Below are 21,815 nucleotides of genomic sequence, written 5' to 3'. Positions count from 1 at the left end.
AGTGTATCTCCAACTTTCTTTCCGCCATGGAATATTGATCCACCTCTCCTTGGCCCAGCTGTGGAGGATCAGGCAACCCATCATACACACTTCTGCTTTCAGTTCCCAAATTGTGAAGTAAAATTGCTTTCTTTCTAGCTGATGCGAAGTTATCCCCACCAATGGCAATCAGGTACGTGTCAAATAGCCTCTTCCACCTGTCACACCTTATTGGTGGAGCGCCGGGTTCAGCCAGAAACGGTGGTGGGGCGACATACTAGCTGCAGCCATCTTTATGTGTGTCTTGGTGCTTTAATTTCTCTAAATGTCACAAAGTTCACATCTAGACAATCGTATTCACTTCTTCACGTGCACTAGTCTTCCAGTGCTTAAACTGCACTGTGGACATTTTTTTCTGATGCCAGCTTAATAACCATATACTTGTTTCCCAACAAAATCTTTTTGTGCTGCCGCCTCTTTGTCTTGCCACAGTCTCAATGTCTCCCTGGAGACGCTCCCACACTGTAATGGCCAAATATTGGCCTTGCCCTCCTTTTCTGAGGAGCCTCCCCGTCCGGTTGTGCCCAACCTCCCTTCTCCCTGCTCCTCACCTCCTTGTCCAATGAGCCAGGGTGGGTGGCACCAACCAGGAAGAGCTGTTTTCTTCGTACAGCCACTAGGAGCAGCAGAGGTGGGGAGACTGTCCCCCTGCAGCGCCACGCTTTCCGGCGCCGCTGAGACAGCCTCTGCAGCCCCCTCCCTTCCACACGGCTCCTCACACGTTTTCAGAGGCCCAACCTCCACGCCTCTGACGGCGGCGCACCTTCCTTCATGGCCGTATGGGAGACGTCACCAGGCTCCGCGGCGAGCCCCGTGTGTGCTTCCTCGTCGCCACTTGAAAGAAGTGGAAGCGACACGGACATTAACTCGTGAGTCATTTATTTTACGGAGCTCCCCGGAGCCCCGAGCAGCTGCTCCACTCTGATTCGTTTTTTCTCTACCAACCGTCTCCCGTGGTCACGCGGCTCTCGCTCCGAACACTGACAGAGAGCGCGTGTGACCACCGCGAGCCGAGAGTAATACATGCAATTCCCTACAAGCCACTTAATAGACAAAACTAAAAACCACAAGGATTGCCTACAGTATTCAACAAACTTTATTTCCATTAAGACAGCATAACTGAAACATTTGCGATTTGCGTGAGTCGTAAATTAAACTGTTCTGCGCTATCAAACATGATAGACTTAACAGCTCGCAAATGAACACATCATTACCACATCAAAAAGCTCAAAGGGTTAACTGTTGAAACAGCAAAAATCAAAATGACATGGCTGACCGTTTCAAGACGGCCCCTCATGTTAATTGCGTACATAGGCTAAACTGCAATAAACATCTCTGCTCTCTAGTCTACCCACCTTTTCGAAATCCTGTTGAGACATTTCTTTCTGAGTTGTGAATAATTACCAGTTAAAATATTCAGTATTCGAGGTGTAACTAAGCAACGAGTTTCTGCATCTGCCCACAGAGCTTCCTCCATGTAACCAGAACTCCCACGCATGCAGCTTTAGGTGGGCTGACACAATTGCGCATGCTCAGAAGAGACACTGCTTACACTAAGAAATGACAGTGGGCCACAGTACTGCTGGTGGGCAGAATGTTAAGAAACCTTTAGTCAGCGAACTTTTGGCAGTTTTCTTTTTTTCTCGACAGTGAGAAAGTCATGTAAAAAAGTTGTGCTTTAACAAGAGTTAGTGACTGATATAAACGTATGATATTTCTTTAAGGTAAAATCTACCCGCTACAGATTCACAAAATGAAGCATTCGTGTCCGAGTGGTGAGGAAGGCAGGGAAGGGTTTGAGTACTAAGGATAAGCAAGGCAGGCGAATCAAAAGTAGCAAACAAAGCATTAGCAATGCTAACAGTTTTAGGTTTTGTGTAAGCATGGGAAAGGCATTTGCCAGGTAGTGCTGTAGCGGTATTAACAGGTAATCAATGACCTGCTAAATGGTGTGAGAACCTGGGCATATAATAGCACTGCCTAATACTTATACACAATGTTAATGTTAAAGGATATTTGTACAGCGCACTGTCACCCCTGGCGCTCTGGCGGATCTGTAACAAAGGGGGGTAGGTCAGGCGTGTTAGTAGGACAACGTTTGGAAAAGAGCAAGGGAGCTGTGAAGTACTGTTGGCAGCTTCAGTTCGGTTAACACTGTTCGCCGAGCATATTGGTGTGTTATTCGGTTCTGAGTCCGTCGCATGCTGTTGTTTGGGGGTCTGTGTGGTGTGGTTTTTGCAGTGTGGTGAAGTGCGTGCGGGTTTCTGCGAGTTTAAGAGGTGTGGTTGTATTTGGTTAGAGTGTGAGAGGTATGTGAAGAGTGGAGAGGTTTTAGTCGTTTTTGGGGTTGGTTAGTATCCTTATTAGGAGAGATGCATATTCCTATTGCTTCTCTTTCGTGATTTCGAGATAAGGCTTTTTTTATCTCTTTGTCATTATGCTAAGATAGCAAATTTCATGTTTCCATCTTTGTATTCGGCTTGCTATTTTATTCCAGTTTGTCTTTGATGTAACCTAGGTTTTGGATTGATTTACTTGCGAGCTACGTCCGTGTCCTACGTCCTTTCTGTTTGGGCAGGTTGTTGGTGGTGTTGGGCATGTATGTTACATTTTTGGCCTCATGGGATTGTCGCTTGTGTTCTATTCCATCTAGCATCGTCTCTCTTGTTCTTGTAGGAGTTCCCCTTAGTTGGTCCTGGGTTTTGTCTATGCCATAATATATTCTGTCAATCTGTTCTTTGTGTTTCTTGTTTGATTGTTTTAGTTGTTTCTATTTGGTTCCGAGGTGTTGAAGAGCCAGGTTTTTAGAAGTTTTCTAAATTTCAGGTGGTCTTTGGTGTTTCTTATTTCTTTTGGGAGGTTGTTCCAGGTTTTTGCAGCTAGGTGGGAGAAAGAGGAGCCCCCTAGTTTTTTCTTGACGTATGGTTTTTGTTCCAGGCGAATTTCATTGCTTGATCTGAGGAGTCTCATTGGCTTGTAGATTGTTATTTTCTTTTGTAGGAATTCTGTCCACTGATTTACCTGTGTGTTATGCACATTGTTTTGAACATGATACGTGGTTTGATTGGGGGCCGTTGTAGTATTTTTAGTGCCGGAGTGATGTGGTCTCTTCTCGATAGTTTGAGGAGGAGTCTGGCTTCTGCATTTGGATGCGTTGTAATTTCTTCAGGAGATATTCCGGCATCCCGAAGTAGAGGCTGTTTGCGTAGTAGATTCTTGACAGGATGAGGGCGACGATTGTCAGTGTTTTGTGGGTGATGGAGAGGAAAGGTAGGATTCTTCTTGTTGTGGGAAGGAGGAAGTAGCATTTCTTAATGATTGTGTTTTCTTGTGGTTCTAAGGTTAGGGCGTTGTCCATTAGGACTCCCAGGTTTTTTACTATCTTAGATGGTGTGGGCACGGTTCCCATTTCCGTTGGCCAGGGAATGTAGATGTTATGCTCTTGGTTTTTGGATATAATCATGATTTTTGCCTTTCCTGGGTTGATTTTCAAGTTGTTGGCGTTCATCCAGTCAAGGATTTCTTTTAGACATTCTACTAGGGTTGAGTGATCGACTTGAGTATCTTCGATTTTTTAGATGATTTGAGTGTTGTCTGCGTAGTTGTAGCATGTAATGTTGCATTTTTTGAAGATCCTGATTACTAGAGTCTGGTAGATGTTGAAGTATAGTGGTGATAGTGACGATCCTTGTGGTGCTCCACAGTCGTTAACTCGTGAAGTAGATTTGAAGGGTTTTAGCCATACAGTTTCTGTTCTGTCTGCTAGGAATGATTTGATCCAGAGTAGTGCTGTTTCCGTTATACATTTATCTTCAAATTTTTTGATTAGGGTGTCATGGCTTACTGTGTCGAATGCTGCAGAGAGGTCGAGCAAAATCAGAGCCGAGGTTGTGTTGGAGTCTGCGTTTGTTTTTAGGACATCCCAGATGAATAGTAGTGCTGATTCTGTTCCTCTTGCGGGTCTAAACCCGATTTGTGCTTGGTCTAGTAAGTGGTTTTTTTCTACATGTTCTTGGGTTAGTTTGTATACGTAGGTTTCTAGGAGTTTTGCCAGGTAGTGTTACGCTCACCTGGTTCCCACAGGGTCGTCGATCGGACCCGGACAGCTGCAGTCTCCACCAACGTGATGCGTAGTGAAGAGATGACAGTCTGGACTGGCCCGTCTAATCTTGTCTGCTGGACTCGTAGAAGTATTCTCCTGCAAGTGGAGAAAGGGATTTAGCCACCTGTGGACTTTGGTGATGGCCCCCCAACAGTTCTTGTTCTCTCCACTAATCACCTCCGATATCCCCTCTTGGTAACCTCACCTTATGTTTTTAAATGATGAGCTCTCCATCCTGCATGGAATGCAGGGGCGCGTAGATACCAGTTACTTCACTGGGTTGAAGGTACTGGAAGAGTTCCGGAGGAATATTGACTTCAGTGTATATAAAGTTCAAAGAGTTCAATATGTCTGATGTTCACTCTTGTTCCATTCCCTCGTTAGGTTGCAGCTGGGTCCAAAAGAATATTGCCTCGAGGCAGCTGATGGCATTCAGGTAAGAGTCTGTATTACCAAACACTGTCCGGTAAAAGTTGCATGAGTTTAACTTGCTGTTTTCTCTCCCTTTATAGGTGCGGCATAGGAAGATGCAGCGAATTAAAGGATAATACCTCTGGTGGTAAAGCAGGTAAGCCTATGGTGGCAAAGAGATTGTCTTTGTCGGTTTTCTCGGCTCACCTTGTTATTCCTTTTGTTTCCCCCCCAGGTGCTGGGTTTTCGACGAAGAAAATGATGGAGGTAGCACCGAGTCGAAAGATGCGGTGGACTGGTGAGTATAATGCGGCGCTGCTGCTGGCGAAGCGACGTGAGCTGAAATAATGTCCTTTCCAGGCTCGGAGATGTGCTGAGTCCGGAATCAGGTAAGGAATCAAATAATGTCCGTGAGCTAACCTCTTCTCCTTTCTTTTCCTTTTGTCTAGGAGCTCCGGATTTGAGGCGGGCGTGGCAGAAGACTGGATGCTGACTTGCAGACACAGTGAGTGTCAAGCTGCTGGATGCAGAATAACGCAAAGCATGGGCTGCTGTTCAGGCGTGGTTTAAATTGCCTGCAAAGTAGTCCCAGGTAAGAAGTTCCCCAGAACCACACCCGAGTAAAAAATGGTCCCTGTAATAAAATAGTCCCATCCAGGCCTCACGTTGGCTTGGACTCATTTGCAGAATGGTCTGCATAAGGTAAGTAAAGTCTATGAGCCTGGTGCCTATGGCCCCAGGACTGATTTCTATGATGAGCCTGGCGCCAAAGGCCGGGGCTGTTGGGGTTTTAATGAGTATCTGGATGCCTGCTCCCGGGGCTGATGAACTCGACCCGGATGCCCAGGGGTAGGCATCATGACAACACTCCCCCCCAAGGCCCCTCCTAAAGTTGTTCTTCCCCTTGGCCCTGGCTTGTCTGGGAAGTCCCGATGGAATTTTTTCACCAATCGAGGAGCATGAACGTGGTCACTAGGTCCCCATGACTTTTCTTGTGGTCCGTAACCCTTCCAGTCGATTAAATAAAAAAGTCTTGATTTAACCATTTTAGAGTCGAGGATGCTTTTTCCCTCGAATTCAGGTTCTCCATCTATTAGGATGGGGTCAGGTGGTTTGGTTAATCTTGTCCCGGGTTGAACTGGTTTTAGAAGTGAAACATGAAAGACAGGATGAATCCGCATATTAGAGGGTAATTCTAATTTGACAGCCACCGGGTTGATAATGGCCTTAATGGTGTAAGGTCCCAAATATCTAGGATTAAAAGTCTGAGTTCCTTTCAGAGGTATATGTCTTGTAGCCAGCCAAACTTGGTCTCCGATTCGATATGGTGGGGTCTCACTTCTATGTTGATCAGCATTTTTCTTGTATTTCTCTTTTGCTTGTTTCAAATATTTTGTTGCCTCTGTAAAAGCTTGTGTAATAGTAGAATGCAGATGAGTTACTGTCGGCATTTCTAAATGCTGGGGCGAATCGAGTTCTGAGGTTCGAGGATGATGTCCGTATATGGTATAAAAGGGGCTTTGTCCGGGTTCCTGAATGTACAGAGTTATTGTATGCATATTCAGAAATCCATAAAATGTCCTTCCAATTACTTTCGGTTTGGTGGAGCATACAACGTAGGTATTGTTCAAGAGTCTGGTTGGTTCTCTCTGTCTGACCATGGGTTTAAGGATGGTGACTGGTTGATAACCTTACATCGATTTGTGCCAATTGACAACACTTCTGCCAAAATTGCGAAATGAACTGACTACCTCGCTCAGAGATCAATACGGAAGGAAATCCATGTATTCGAACAATATTTTCGAGAAATTCCTTGGCCAAGATTGAAGCAGAAGGTAATCCTTTTAAAGGAATAAAGTGGGCCATCTTGAAAAAAAGATCCACAATAACTAGAATGGTGTTGAATCCATTACATGGCAGTAGATCTGTAATAAAGTCTAAAGACAAAGTGTGCCATGGTGTGGGTGGAATATCTAAAGGTTGTAAAAGACCAGCTGGTTTCTTCTTTTGACTTTTGTTCTGGGTGCAGATACCACAAGATAGTACAAATGACTTTACATCTTTTCGCCAGGTGGGCCACCAGAATTGTCTTTTAATTTTAGCTTCAGTTTTTGTAATACCTGGGTGCCCTTCCATCAGAGCTTCATGGTAATTGGAGATGACTTGTTCTTGTAGTTCCTTGTGTGGTAGAAATAGACGCCCTTGATAGTAAGGTAGGTCATTGACAACTGAATAATCTTGGCCCTTTTTAACCCAGTCCTGCAGGGCTACTGAATCAAAAAGTTGTTGGATCTTTAAATGAATATCTTCTAAGGTCTGTAGAGTAGTTATCCCAAGAATTCTTTGTTCAGGAATTATAGGCACCGGTTCCGGGTTCGAATATGCTTCTCCCATCCCAATTCGGGATAAAGCGTCTGCCTTACCATTCTTACAACCTGGTCGATAAGTGATCACAAAATCGAATTCAGCAAGGAATAAGGCCCATCGAAGTTGACGTGATGATTGGGCCTTGGCTGTTTTTAAATACTGCAAGTTCCTGTGATCTGTGATTACAGTAATGGTATGCCTGGCACCGAGAAGATAATGTTGCCAAGCCTTGAAGGCGGATTTGATGGCTAACAACTCTTTATCGGTAACCGCATAGTTTAATTCAGGGGCCGAGAATTTTCTGGACCAAAATGCTACTGGATGAAGTTGACCGGTTTCTGGATCCTTCTGGGACAGGACAGCCCCCATGGCTAAACTGGATGCATCGGTTTCAACTATGCATGGGAGCTCGGGGCGTGGATGCCTTAAGACAGGTGCTGACGTGAATTTCAATTTCAGTTCTTGGAAGGCTTTTTCAGCCTCTTCGGTCCACAAGAAGCGTTTGTTTTTTCGCAAAAGTGCTGTGATGGGGTCTACAACATATGAGAAGTCAGGAAAAAATCTGCGGTAGAAATTAGCAAATCCAAGCATGCGTTGCACCCCTTTAACTGAACTGGGTGATGGCCACTTGAGAATTGCGTCCACCTTTCGAGAGTCCATTCGGACTCCTTTTGGAGTTAGGATAAATCCAAGGAATTCAACTTCTGTAGCATGAAAAACACATTTTTCCAATTTTGCATATAACTTGTACTGGCGTAGTTTCTCAAGGACTGCGCGAACGTGCTTAACATGGTCTGATTCTGAGGAGGAGTACACTAGAATATCGTCTATGTATACGACAACACAGACGTCAATGAGTTCACGAAGGACATTGTTCATAAAATACTGGAAGGCTGCTGGGGCATTGCACAACCCGAAGGGCATCACCTGATATTCGAATAATCCGTACTTGGTGCGAAAAGCGGTCTTCCGTTCGTCGCCCTTCTTTACACGTACCAGATGATATGCCCCTCGGAGATCTAATTTAGTGTAGATGCAAGCATCCTTTACTTGGTCTAGTAGTTCGGGGATCAGAGGCAATGGATATCGGTTCTTCACCGTGATCTGGTTTAATGCGCGGTAGTCTATGCACGTTCTGAGGTCACCTTCCTTTTTGGGCACGAAGAATAAAGCTGAAGATGCCGGGGACTTAGATGGACGAATGAAGCCATTAGCAAGGTATTGGTCCAAGTATTGTCGTAGGTGACGGTTTTCGGGTTCCGTTAGGGCGTAGATCCTACTGCATGGAGGTTGTGCACCGGGTATGAGGTCGATTTGACAATCGTATGATCTATGAGGTGGTAAGGTGTTTGCATGTTCTTTTTGGAAAACATCCTGGAATTCTTGATATTCCTGAGGTAAATGCATGACTGGATTAACGACTGCGGCCAGGCTTTTGTTCAAGGTTTTTGCCGGGTAACAGGTGTGTGCACACTCCGGGAAGGTTACTCTCTTCTCTCGCCAATCAATACAAGGATTATGTGTTTCCAACCAAGGTATCCCTAGTATTATTTGGAACTGCAGGGTTTTGATTAAGTCAAACACAATAGTCTCTCGATGCCCACCTTGACCCAACAGTGTCATCTCTGTAGTGGAATGAGTTACAGGCCCAGAGGCAATTTCAGTTCCATCGACTGTGGTAATAACATCCGAAGTGGTCTTTTTGCAGAGAGGTAGATTCATCCTAGAAGCCAATTCGTGGTCCACATAGTTTCCTACGGCCCCGCTATCAATGTATGCCCTAACTGCGTTCATACGTGATGGCTGCCTTGGATCAATAAGGACCATTGGTATGATTAGGTGCGAGGTCTGAGTGTCCTTCTTTAAGCTCAGCAAGCGGACCTCTACGCTTGTTGGGCGTGGTCGTTTCCCGAATCAGGCTCTGTTTGATTTCTATCAGTAACTACGACTACTTTCTTGGATGTTTTTATAGGGCAATCCCGTAGAAAATGTCCTGAGGCCCCACAGTACAGACACAACTGCATCTGTCGTCTCCTTTCTCTTTCTTTTTGAGTTAAGGGTCCCTTAACCCCCCCGATCTGCATTGGTTCTGATGCATCTGTTCCTTTGGGAGTAACATTGGGTTTAACCAATACCCGATTCTCAAACTTAGCTCGATCAGCTTTTCTATTCTGAAGTCGGTGGTCTCAGGAGACCACTAAGTCTATATATTCTGTGCAATCCTGAGGTGGGTTCACAACTTGGGCCAAAACATCTTTGAGTTCACCCCGAAGTCCACGATGAAATAATGTAATTCGCTTTACCTCTGGCCATCCGGTTTCCACCACCAACCTATTGAAGGTTGCGATATAAGTTAGCAGGTCCTGGTTTCCTTGTCGTAGGGATAGAAGTTTGTTAACCAGAGCCTGTCCCTGTGAATGTCTGGCGAATAATCTTTCCATGCTCAATTGAAAACCCTGAAAATCCCGAAGAAGAGGGTCATCCTGGTTGACTAATGGAATTGACCAATCCGCTGCGCTGCCACTAAGGTATGACAGTACAAAGGCTACTTTGGCTTGGTCGTTCGGAAATGCTCCTGGTCTGCATAAAAAGTGCAAGCGGCATTGGTTCATGAACACGGCAAACCTTTTCGGGTCCCCAGCAAAGCGTTCGGGTGGAGCTAAAGGAATGCTCCCTGGTAGAACCACTTGCACAGGGCTGCTCGATGAAACGGGGGTTGAATTCCCCCCAAGTCCAGGTAGTGGTGTTTGCCCGGCTTGGTTTTGCAGCAGTTGTCTGGCAAGATCATCAGTGCGCTCCTTTGACACAGTCAGTCCTCTCCTGAGGGCATTAGTTTCTTGGCGCGCGGAGTGCACTTCTGCCCTAAATTCTGCTAACAATTGGGCTAGTTGGTCGGTTTCTGAGGTCTCCATTATGCCCGGGTGGGGATTTGTGGATAGGCTTTGCGTTCTGTTACGCTCACCTGGTTCCCACAGGGGCGTCGATCGGACCCGGACAGCTGCGGTCTCCACCAACGTGATGCGTAGTGAAGAGATGACAGTCTGGACTGGCCCGCCTAATCTTGTCTGCTGGACTCGTAGAAGTATTCTCCTGCAAGTGGAGAAAGGGATTTAGCCACCCGTGGACTTTAGTGATGGCCCCCCAACAGTTCTCGTTCTCCCCACTAATCACCTCCGATATCCCCTCTTGGTAACATCACCTTATGTTTTTAAATGATGAGCTCTCCATCCTGCATGGCATGCAGAGGCGTGTAGATACCAGTTACTTCACTGGGTTGAAGGTACTGGATGAGTTCCGGAGGAATATTGACTCCAGTGTCCTTAAAGTTCAAAGAGTTCAATATGTCCGATGTTCACTCTTGTTCCATTCCCTCCTTAGGTTGCAGCTGGGTCCAAAAGAATATTGCCTGGAGGCAGCTGATGGCATTCAGGTAAGAGTCTGTATTACCAAACACTGTCCGGTAAAAGTTGCATGAGTTTAACTTGCTGTTTTCTCTCCCTTTATAGGTGCGGCATAGGAAGATGTGGCGAATTAAAAAATAATACCTCCGGTGGTAAAGCAGGTAAGCCTATGGTGGCAAAGAGATTGTCTTTGTCGGTTTTCTCAGCTCACCTTGTTATTCCTTTTGTTTTCCCCCCAGGTGCTGGGTTTCGATGAAGAAAATGATGGAGGTAGCGCCGAGTCGAAAGATGCGGTGGACTGGTGAGTATAATGCGGCACTGCTGCTGGCGAAGCGACGCGTGCTGAAATAATGTCCTTTCCAGGCTCGGAGATGTGCTGGGTCCGGAATCAGGTAAGGAATCAAATAATGTCCGTGATCTAACCTCTTCTCCTTTCTTTTCCTTTTGTCTAGGAGCTCCGGATTTGAGGCGGGCGTGGCAGAAGACTGGATGCTGACTTGCAGACACGGTGAGCGTCACGCTGCTGGATGCAGAATAACGCAAAGCATGGGCTGCGGTTCGGGCGTGGTTTAAATAGCCTGCAAAGTAGTCCCAGGTAAGAAGTTCCCCAGAACCACACCTGAGTAAAAAATAGTCCCTGTAATAAAATAGTCCCATCCAGGCCTCACGTTGGCTTGGACTCATTTGCAGCATGGTCTGCATAAGGTAAGTAAAGTCTATGACCCTGGCGCCTATAGCGCCAGGACTGATTTCTATTATGAGCCTGGCGCCTAAGGCGCCAGGACTGAATCCAAACAGCCCCCAGCCAGGGCTGTTGGGGTTTTAAGGAGTATCTGGATGCCTGCTCCCGGGGCTGATGGACTCGATCCGGATGCCCGGGGGTAGGCATCATGACAGGTAGGGAATGTTTGGAATCGGTCTGTAGTTGGAGAGGTCTTCCACGTCGCCACTTGTGTTTTTTAAAAGTGGCTTAATATATGCTGATTTGAAGGATCGTGGTACAGTCCCTGTTGTGAGTGACAGATTTAAGAGGTTTCTGTAATATTCTGATGGCGTTCCTTGTGCGAGGATTGATTTGTAGATGTCAGGGGGCAGGGATCGCACAGCCCTACTGAGTGGGCATTTACAGTTTATGGATGGGTCTTGCCCGCTCAGGCCCTAACTTGTCTACGCCTCTGAATACTGGCAGGCACTTCGAGCATAAAGTTTGATAAAGGTAGCTCAACAAGATCCCAGGAGGATGTGTTTTGGGCAGTGAGGGACAGGGAGTGGGTGGGAATGGCCACAGGGATTAGCACGGCCATGGCAGAGAATGGGTGGATCAATAACCAGATAACACCTACAAGCCATTTCTCCCTAGCTGTACTCTAATGGAAAAGATTTGGCTATAGTTGGTGCTTTAGCGCCACCGAATAGGCAAAACTAAAGAGGCTGTTTCAGCTAACAAGAGGTGCATTCTTTACTGGGCAAACCCAATAAAAAATACCATCCCGCCCCCTGGGCCCCCAGTGCCTGGCATACACACATAACCACATTGATTGTGTGCGTGTGTGAGGAGCTCGGGACACAGGGAACAGGCATGTCATTTTTTTTTACTGGGTATCCATGATAGATGTCCAGTAAAGTAAAATAAACATGCTTAACCCGAGTGGCCCCCAGTGCCTCGCATGCACACAATCACATTCATCGTGTGTGTGAGGTGCACTGGGGCCCAGGGGGCTGGCATAGCATTTTTTATTGGGTATGCCCAGTAAGGAATACCAGCCCAGTCCGCTGGGATTCCTAGTGCCTCACATGCAATGTCAAGCCTGACCCCTAAGCCCACCGGTGCCTCACATGTACACACAATTGATTATCTGTGCGTTTGAGGCACTGGAGGGCAATGAGGGAAGGGATGCCATTCATTAATGGGCATCTGATAGATGCCCAGTAGAAAATACCATGACTGACCCCCCCCAGCACCTCGCACGCCCACAATTAATGTGTGGCAGGGAGGCACTCTGGGACTCAGGCAGCGGGCATGGCAGTTTTTCCTTAGCATCTATGCCCAATAAAGAATGCCATGACTGTACCCTGGGACCCCAGCTCCTGACACACATCTGCCCCCTGGGTGCCCAGTGCCTCACAATCACACATAATCACATTCATCATTATTTTTTTATTTTTTATTTATTTGTTACAGTTGGCGAACCAACTTTTCAAATATTAAATAACAATGCCGTGTATCAACAAGTTGCATAAATTAATACAATGCATCCCAGGATGCACACAATCACAGTGCAAATTGCAATACTCCTCATATTCATGATAAAATACAGTTAATTTGTTTTCCTTATTCTCACTTAGTCTCTTACATTCCTGGCAGTATTATTTCTAAAAATTGCACAATGGCAATCTGAACAGTTACTCTTGATCTAGAAAACTGCATGTTCCAAATTTGATCATAGTCTACATGATTCTGTACAATAAGTTTCTTCCCAAAACATTTGGCCCTTGTTGCTTCTAATGCAGTGCACTCGATAACCAGGTGCTGTAACGTTTCCCTCTGCTCCCTGAGTAAACAGAATCGGCAATAATTTTGCTCTCTTAGTATTAGTCGCCTTCTACATAAGATATCTGTTGTTTCTTGCTGATTCAATCTAAATTTTAACATTTTTCGGCGATGTGAGTGCGATGGAGATTTTACCAAATAATCAGCTATCACACCATACTTTTAAGGCCGAAAGTGCTAGAATTAAAATCCATCAGTTTTGAACATAGTGCTAAATTGCCAACCCAGTCATATTCATAGATCTTTCTTTTTGCACGATCTGGGTTGGTTAATAGCAACTCAACTGTTACCGCGGCATCAGCTGCTGCATTTAGGGTATGGTGTTGCCACCTTCTCGATAAACCATCATCCGATGTGAGAATGTTGTGAGCTAAGATATTCAAGAAGAATGGTTTCACTAACCCTTCTAATAGTTTTCGCTACAGGGCACACTGTTTCCATAATACTTGGGAATGCAGAGGCTAAACCTAGTTCGACTTGGGAATGCAGAGGCTAAACTTAATTCATCATTAATGTGATTATGTCTGAGTGAAAGGTGTTGGCGCACCATGGAGCGGGCATGGCATTTTTTACTGGGCATGATTGATAAAGCAGGCATGATAAGTGTTATTATGTGGCTAGACTTGCCTTTTAATGCAGTCAGTCTAGCCATTTCATATTGTGGTATGACATTTTATATTGAGCAGCTTTGATAATGCAAGTATGATCAGTGGTATTATTCGTTCTGCGGCATGACATTTTGTATTGGGCATCTTTGGTAAAGCAAGCATGATAAGTGGTATTATTCTTACTGTGGCATGACATTATGTATTAGGCATCTTTGGTAAAACAAGCATAGGTGTTCCTATGTAGCAAGACTGGCATTTCAATGCAGCCAGTCTAGTCATTTCTTATTGTGGTATGACATTTTGTATTGGGCATCTTTGGTAAAGCAGGCATGATAAGTGTTATTATAAAGCAACACTGTCACTTTTATGCAACCAGTCTAGCCATTTATTATTGTGGTATGACATTTTGTATTGGGCATCTTTGATAAAGCTAGCATGATAAGTGTTATTATGTAGCTCGACTGGCATTTTAGTACAGCCAGTTTGGACATGTTTTCATACTTTGGCATGCAGTTTTAATGGTAAAGCCAACTGGAGTATGTTCTTATGTGGGGATATTGCCATATATTAGCAGAACAAACATGGACATGTTTTCTTATAGTATCATTACTGGCATTATGTGCAAAGCCAACATGAGTATGTTCTTATATGGTAATACTGGGTATAATGGTGCAGTCAGCATGGAAATGTATGGGCACAGCCATTGTGAAAAGGTTTTATACTGAACATATTGTGCGAAAAGGCATCATGAAAATGTTTGTCAGGCAATGCCCCCCACTGTTGGTGACTTGTATCTACTGGATTTTTTCATCAGTTTCCCTACAAAACCAATTGCAAACTGCTTGGCTTTTTACCCAAATATTCTAAAAAGTGTGCTCTAAAATGCACCATTTTAACCTATTATTTTTAAAAAAATGATCGGGGGTGAACCCACCCAAACCCCCTTTTATTGGTGCGGGTTCCCTCGCTATGCTCTGATTGTTGTGGCATATCTGGGACATATATTTACGCCCCTCGAGTTAAGAAATTCACCAGCCGCAGACCAAAGAGGGATCCAGACTGAGTAAATCCTGGAAGATCCTTCTCTGAAGAACTTGTGTTTTGTGTTATTTGCATAGAACTGGACCTCTGTGATTAGGTTTTGTGAACTCTTGTTGGCCAAACCTTCAACATTTATGTTTAAAGCTTACAGTTGCCATAAGGCTAAAAGACTCATTAAGATTAGGGTTTTGAACTTTCTGTTGGCCATATCATTTTACTTTATTTTGTAGAATAGGCTTTCCCAGGGATAGACTAGGACTTGTAAGAATAGGGTGAGAATGGTGGGTGAGGATTTGGATACTTTTCTACAAAGGTGTTGGGCACCTGAATAAAGACCCACTGCATTGGTTAACAAAATGATTCTTCTCACCTGTTCGTTCCGCATCTTTAAATGCGGCTCATAATGTCGCCATCTTGAAATTCTTCTGGTGTGTATTTGGGCAATCTGCAGATACAGGGAGTTGACCTGCTGCATCTCACTGCCTCTCCACCCAACATCGAGGATTGGGGTTATTCGAATCCTTCGCTTGGTGAGGTAGTGTTATACGTACTTTGTGCTTTGGTTTACAAATGCTGTGCCAGTCAGAGGATGCCTGGCTCGCACATTGCCTGGCAGGAGTTTAACATGTGAATATGGTGCTGTGGTCTGCTCTGGCTGTACTCTAGATACTACAGAGTTGTCATACAAGTGTTCATAAGGTGATGATGGTATTTTCCTGAGCGACTTTAGAGAAGAGATCTGAAACCCCTCTGGTAGGGGTATTGAGCCTGCGGGATCCCACTCCTTCCACACAATGTAAGGCACTTTGAGTAGTGGCTGGACCAGCCCGCTCCTTAGTGGTTCACACCCTCACATACCAAGACGGGGAGTTAATTCAAGTCACCATTCTTTGTGCGTAAGTGTGAGAGAGACAGAGGCAAGGAGACAGACTGTGAGAGGTGTGTATGGCATCACAGACGAATGTATCCACAAAATACTCAAAACAAGTAGGTGGTTTAAACTAAAGGCTGGTGTAATGCCTACAAACAGCATTGAGGCGCAGAAAGCCCAGTAAATAACTGAAGCAAGTGCAAAATCCTAGTCTACGAAAGGACCAAGTTCCTAAGCACAAGTGCCCAAGTCTGCAACAGTTTGTGTCCAGGGTTAACCACTGTACCAAAGTCCCTTGCCTAACTCTCTGGGTGGATGGTGGGTTTACCAAGGGGTCTAGTTGCCACCACATGTTATTACATGCTGGCCTGGTAAAGCGCTGGTAGTATCCCCTGGTGACCAGCGTACAGGGGTTTGCTACATAGAACTCATAGAAGGGCCAGTCTCATTTAGGGCCCCTTGTAGTGGCAGTAAAACGGCAGTGGTACCAATTAAACACTGTCACTTTAAGGGATTCATCCGCCAAGAGGACCTGCCCTCCAAACCAGAGTTTATTTTGACATCAGTGCAGTGTGTGACACTAGTTGTCTCAGCCGTTATATTGAGAGGGGCCGCTCCCTGCTGGAGCAAGATTTAATGGGACTGAGGCATGCCCATATTCTTCTATTCTGTTATTTATATAGTGCGGCACACCCAAAGGCCTCAGAGTGCTGATAAGACTAACAAACCTCATTGGTCTTTGCCTTTATCAAAAAGAAAAGTCTTCAGGCATTTCTTAAACTAAACTAAAGATTGACTTGTCCTCAGAGAGGAAGGTAATGCGTTCCAAACAAAGGAGTCCAGGCATCAAAGCTGGTACCACCAAACTTTTTTAGAACAAAACGTGGACAGTCCAGAAGGGCATCCTTATTAGAGGGCAACGTTTGTCTATTAGGTGCCCTTTTAATACGAGTACTAAGGTAAGAGGGGCATTGCTGGCAAACACTTAAAAACAAGGGTAGTGGCTTTATGCCACACGGTCTGCTCTACGGGGAGACAATGTAGTTTTCGGCGGGCCTTGGACACATCAGATTGCCTCCCTACCCCCCGAACTGCTCCAACAGCCCCATTCTGAGTAACTTGCAGTTTCTTAATGTTTGACTGTGAGGTACCAACCAAAAGACTGTTACAATAATCACGTTTTGCATTAATGGTGCAGAAGCTCCTAGGGTCCTATTCTTTTCAGATAGATAAGAGCGTATGTGTCCCAACAGTCTGATCATGTACAGGCAGGATGAACTAAGATGCCACATGTGTGTTAGATGTTAGTTGTTAGTTTAAATAGACTCCCAGCATTTTGACATGCTGTGCAACAGGTATGGCATTACCCGCAATCAAGAATTGGCTATATTGAGGATCCATTTTCTTCAACCTAGCACCAGTTCCAATGATAAGCAGTTCAGTTTTCTTATCATTTAGAGCTAGGGAATTTAACGCCATCCATGACTGAATTGCCAGAAAGACTTGTCTAACCATATCAGCATCCTGAGTGTAAACCCCAGAAAGTTCAAGGAGGATCTGGGTGCAATCCGCATAATTAGTGAACTGCACGCCCAGACGATACAAAAGGTCACACAAAGACATGATATAAACTTTAGATAATAAAGGATAAAGAAGATCCGTGCGGCACATCGCAGGTAAGAAACACAGAGGAAAACTGATACTCATTCTTAATAACTTTAGCTTGTCTGGGCCGAAGAAAAGATTTGAACCACATTGCAGCATTTTTAGAGCATTTTCCTATCCTGACAAGGCTTTCAATCAATAGTGTAAGAAAGGCATGGTATCAAAATAAGACAGACACAAGTGACCACAGTTCAAGGGTGTTTATTGGACGTTCAAAGAGGTGTGATAAACACTTATCTAAACCTAATTCTAAGATGGGAGCAAGCTATGACCATCATATAATAAAGAATGCAATCCTAGTGGAGTTTTGTCAAATAAAAAAGGGCCCATACTAAAAAAAGAAAATGATTGCCAATCCTTACTACTCGTTACAAATAGTGTGGTGTGCAGTTCATAAAAGAAGTGTTCACAAAATGATAATCAGGATACTTGGGCCGATGGCCTCCCTTCCCTACGTTTTCCGCACAGGGCAAGACGATTCACTCTGAGCAAAGCGCACACTCTGGCGTTTGCGGTACAAGGATACAATGGCAGTTTCAGCATCAGGGCCTGTGCTCAAGTGTCTTTTCTATCAAAGTCTCTTGTTTCAGAGGGCCTGATGTACAAAACAAAAATAGAGAGTTTCTTTCTTCTTGTAACTAAACGATTTGGGATGTTTCTCCCTGGATCCCCTTCAGCCGGGCTCAGATCCCTTCATTTGGTGTTTCCAAAACAATTCCTTCTCGGGTGACTCACGGTTCACCCCGGACCCCCCTCTGCCAGTCTCCGATCCCTCTTCACATTCAACTAATCTCCCTCAGCCGGGCTAGGACCAATTGCAGTTCACCTTATACTTATCAAAGACTTTCGATTGTGCACAGTTTGACCCATCGCAGGACCACTTCGATAAAAAAGTTCCTTTCTGACAACGCTGTTCCCCTTCAGTTAGATACCAACGGAGACCTTCGAATGAGCAACCCTGTGGTGCTGGACCACTCTGTATATGGTATCAGATCTAGCTTTCAACAGTTCATTCACTCCTTTAGTTTCCAATTGTTCGTGCCTCTTATCACATGCTCTTCAAACACAGTCCTTTGTGGAGTTCTTCATACAACGTTGCTGCTTGCAACCTTGGTTCAAATATAGGGTGATTTTGTATCGGTTTCTCCGACTCACGGCCTGTGCTGCTTTTACTGGCATGTCTTTCTTGCAGGAGCCAAGGACAGTACCACAGCGGCAATCGCTCCCCCCGGGCCTGTGTTATCGACAATGGAGAGTCCCGGATACCTTTGATGGACAGCTAGGTCTGGTCAGCCTCAGTTCCTTGTCTTAGGTGTCTAAATTTCCAAAGCTTGTGAAAATAGCAGTTTTTAGAGGTCAAGGGTACTTCCCTCCTTGCAATCCTCTCTGGTCTTGCTGCCTTTCTCCTCGTGTTAAATCGCCACTTTAGAACTGCTGCTGACTCGTGTGCTTTTCCTCACTCATAGTGTGCTTTCGTGCTCCGCCTTTTATCTGTGTGAGGAAGTGTGATGGGAGTCAGGTGTGTGTAATGATCAGTAATTGCCTTACCTTGCCTGACCATAGTGTTGGGATAGGCCAGGTATGCGGCTCTGGTGTTAGTCCGTTGTTGCTCATGATGAACTGTCTGTGAGAAAGTGTTTGTGTCGGAAAAGGGGGGGTTGAGCTTCCCGGTTTCCTACCTGGTAGGATGGGGGAAAGGTGTTACAAGAAAGGGGATACCGTGTCTCATCCTTCGGTGTGCCACTTTCACTCCCCGAAGACCCCTCATCCAGGTGATCCTCCCACACTGGTGCACCCCCAGGAACTGGATCCAATAGCGATGGTTGTGTCCTGGACACCTGGATGACAGACCCCAGGGAATGGCAGGTGAGACACCTTCAGGTTTCTCACAATAGGTCATGATAGACTAAATCGAACGCAGCCGATAATCCGAGCATCAAAAGCAATGCAGTATGACCTTTGTCAACAATTATAACAACACTAGATTTAAAATCTAACAAAGCAGTTTCTGTACCGTGCTTTGTGCGAAATCCAGACTGGCCTATTCCAAGTATTTAATGTTGTTCAATAAATTCATCATAATGACAATTTTGTCAAGAATTTTTAAGAAAAATGGCACGTTGGTTATAGGCCTCAGATTTGGGGGTGGGGCAGCAGGGTCCAAACTATTTTTTTTTAAAGCGGGGAAATCCAGGCTTCTTTCAAACAATCCAGTAGCTGAGCTTCAGAAAAAGAAAAGGAAAGGAACAAGAAAGTCTTTAAATAAAGAAGCAGGACAAATAATACCTTTACAAGAGGTCGGTTTCATAGTTTGAACAATGTTTTGAACCTCCCTTTCAGATAGCCCCTTAAACATAAAGAGTGGGATTGAATCCAGTGATTCACCTAGAGCATGCATGAGTTGAGATTGAACTACAGATTTCCCAAGCAGCATGACTCGTTTTGCACTGACTTCTTGATGACAAATAACTTTCCGGGTGAACTCATCCTGAATATTCTGACACCAACTATTACCAACTTCAATGCTGAGTTGAATGGATTTTCCTTCCAATTCATGAAGAACAGAAAAAAGTTCACGAGTTGGATTTAGCTGTGACAATTCTGTCATTAAAGTTAACTTGCTTCGCTTTAAGAATAGCATTTTTGTATCTTTTTACGGCCATTTTATAAGCCACCAGTGTGGAGTCACAAGGATATTTTCCTCTAACTTCATTCAGCGGCACCTTTATTTTGCCTAAATGATATTACCTCAAAATTAAACCAATGATTTTGCAGAGAAGCTTTTTTCACGGCAATACGATGTAAAGGTGCCAAGGTATCAAATGCAATATTAGTGATGGATCTAAAATGCTTTGTAAAATGTTCCAATGAGATATAAAGGGAAAGTTGGCTAACTGAGGGAGCACTGAGAAAGCAAAAGCCTCTGAGGTAACTTTGCGGATGTTTCTAACCATTAATTGTTTCTTTGCCTCTGGACAAGAGGGAGACAGATGCCAAAGCAAAAAAAAGATTGAATATAATACAGAAATGATCAGACCAAGAGTAGTTTTCCACACTTACAGGTGAAATATTAATGTTCCTGTTTAGTATCCAATCAAGGTTGTTGCCCCCAGTGTGGGTAGCTGTCTTCACATGTTGCGTGAATCTAGAAGCATCCAACAAGTTCAAAATGGACAGAGCATGTCTGCCCACAAATCAAAGTCCTCAAGTATATGAACATGATAGGAAGATTTCAACATTGCACCTAATACGGCAAACAATTGTTCCTTGAATTCTAGGATTTTATTGGGTGGCCTATAGAGTAGAAGTATGATCAATGAGGATGTTACATTAATGCTTAATTTAACCATCATTGATTCACATTGGTCCAAATCTATTATTGTCATGATCACAGGACCGTTCCATAGGACTTCCCCCAAAAGGTCTTGGGCTGCTGTGTATCATTCCTGGGCTATGAGTAGGGAGAACCCAGTGGCCAATTGTGATTCAGACTTTCCCGCTTTATTCAACATGGCCGCCAGGCGGCCGTCCCTGAATCCTGCGGAGCATTCCAGTAGTACAGGCTTCGGAAGTATTTAAGCCCCTCCCCTCGGTGGAGCTGCACTTCGCGTCCTCTTGCTGTTAGCGGACGCTTACCCCAGCTCGTTTCTGACAGGAATTTCTTGCCCTTAGTTTTCCCTTTTGTCATTGAAAATTCCTGTGCCTGTGTCACTCTCAGTTCACATTCGTTGTAGATTTCCTAGTTCCCACTTGAATTCCATCAGTTCACAGTTTCCGAGTGTTCGGTGAGGAGGAGCGTTCTTCTGTCAGGAATTACAGGAGAAGCTGTCCGTGTTGTTTCTTCTCACCGCAAGTAAAGTTTCTTGTGAAACATTATTTGGGCATCTAGTTTTCTCGTTAGCCTGTTTGGTTAGTAAGCGAGCTTTAGTAGCTCGTGTCACTAGGAATTTACTGTGGCTGTGGTATAGCACTTTAATTGTTTATTCCGTAGTTGGGCAGTCTAATCACAGCAGCTTTTTGTTTCACATGGTTTGTTCACATACACGTAGGAACATACACTACATGTAGAGTCCCACCTTGTTGGTTCCCTCAGTCCCTCTGGTGTTATTGGAGGAAAATAATAGGCTTGTGGCATTGCCTGATAGAGGTGTCAGGTTTACATTGTGTGTATGAGCAACGCACTCTCTAGTAAATGTTCCAGTGACATTCCCTTCAGATTAGGAGTGATTTTCTCCTCATGTTCTTGGCACCCAGCGTCTCTCAGTCATTGAACCTTTTCCAGCATACAACTTACCTCCTGAGGCATTAGTACTCCCGTAACCCTTCCATTCGCGTTGGTTCCTGTTCCCGCTCTCATTCAATCCCATCTTCAGGACCTGCGCCCCTGCACAGATGCAGGACGGATAGCTCACCAAAACACAATAAGAGGTGAGCAGGGCAAACTCAGTGGGAAGGAGTGTTGGTTGGTGAGGAGACAATTCTCAGTTATACAAAAAAAAGGTAGCAGGCGCCCCTCTCTCGAAAGAACAAGGCATGATAACCTGTTCAGTGGTTATTAACCACATTGAGAGTTCGCAGCCATTGCTTTTTGCTCACTGTACCTTCACAGATGGGAAATATCCATTTGCATATCAGTCTTTGTCCCACCCTCAAGGGCAGTCCATCACCGAAATGCTATGGCAATTCCTCTGTGAACAAGAGTACCATCAGCAACCCCATACACGTGTTTCAGCCTTGTTGGGCATCATCAGTGAGGTGA

Source organism: Ambystoma mexicanum, chromosome 6p (assembly GCF_040938575.1).
Source record: "Ambystoma mexicanum isolate Mex_15411 chromosome 6p, UKY_AmexF1_1, whole genome shotgun sequence".
Lineage (NCBI taxonomy): Eukaryota > Metazoa > Chordata > Amphibia > Caudata > Ambystomatidae > Ambystoma > Ambystoma mexicanum.
Note: the sequence above shows the minus strand (reverse complement) of the source record.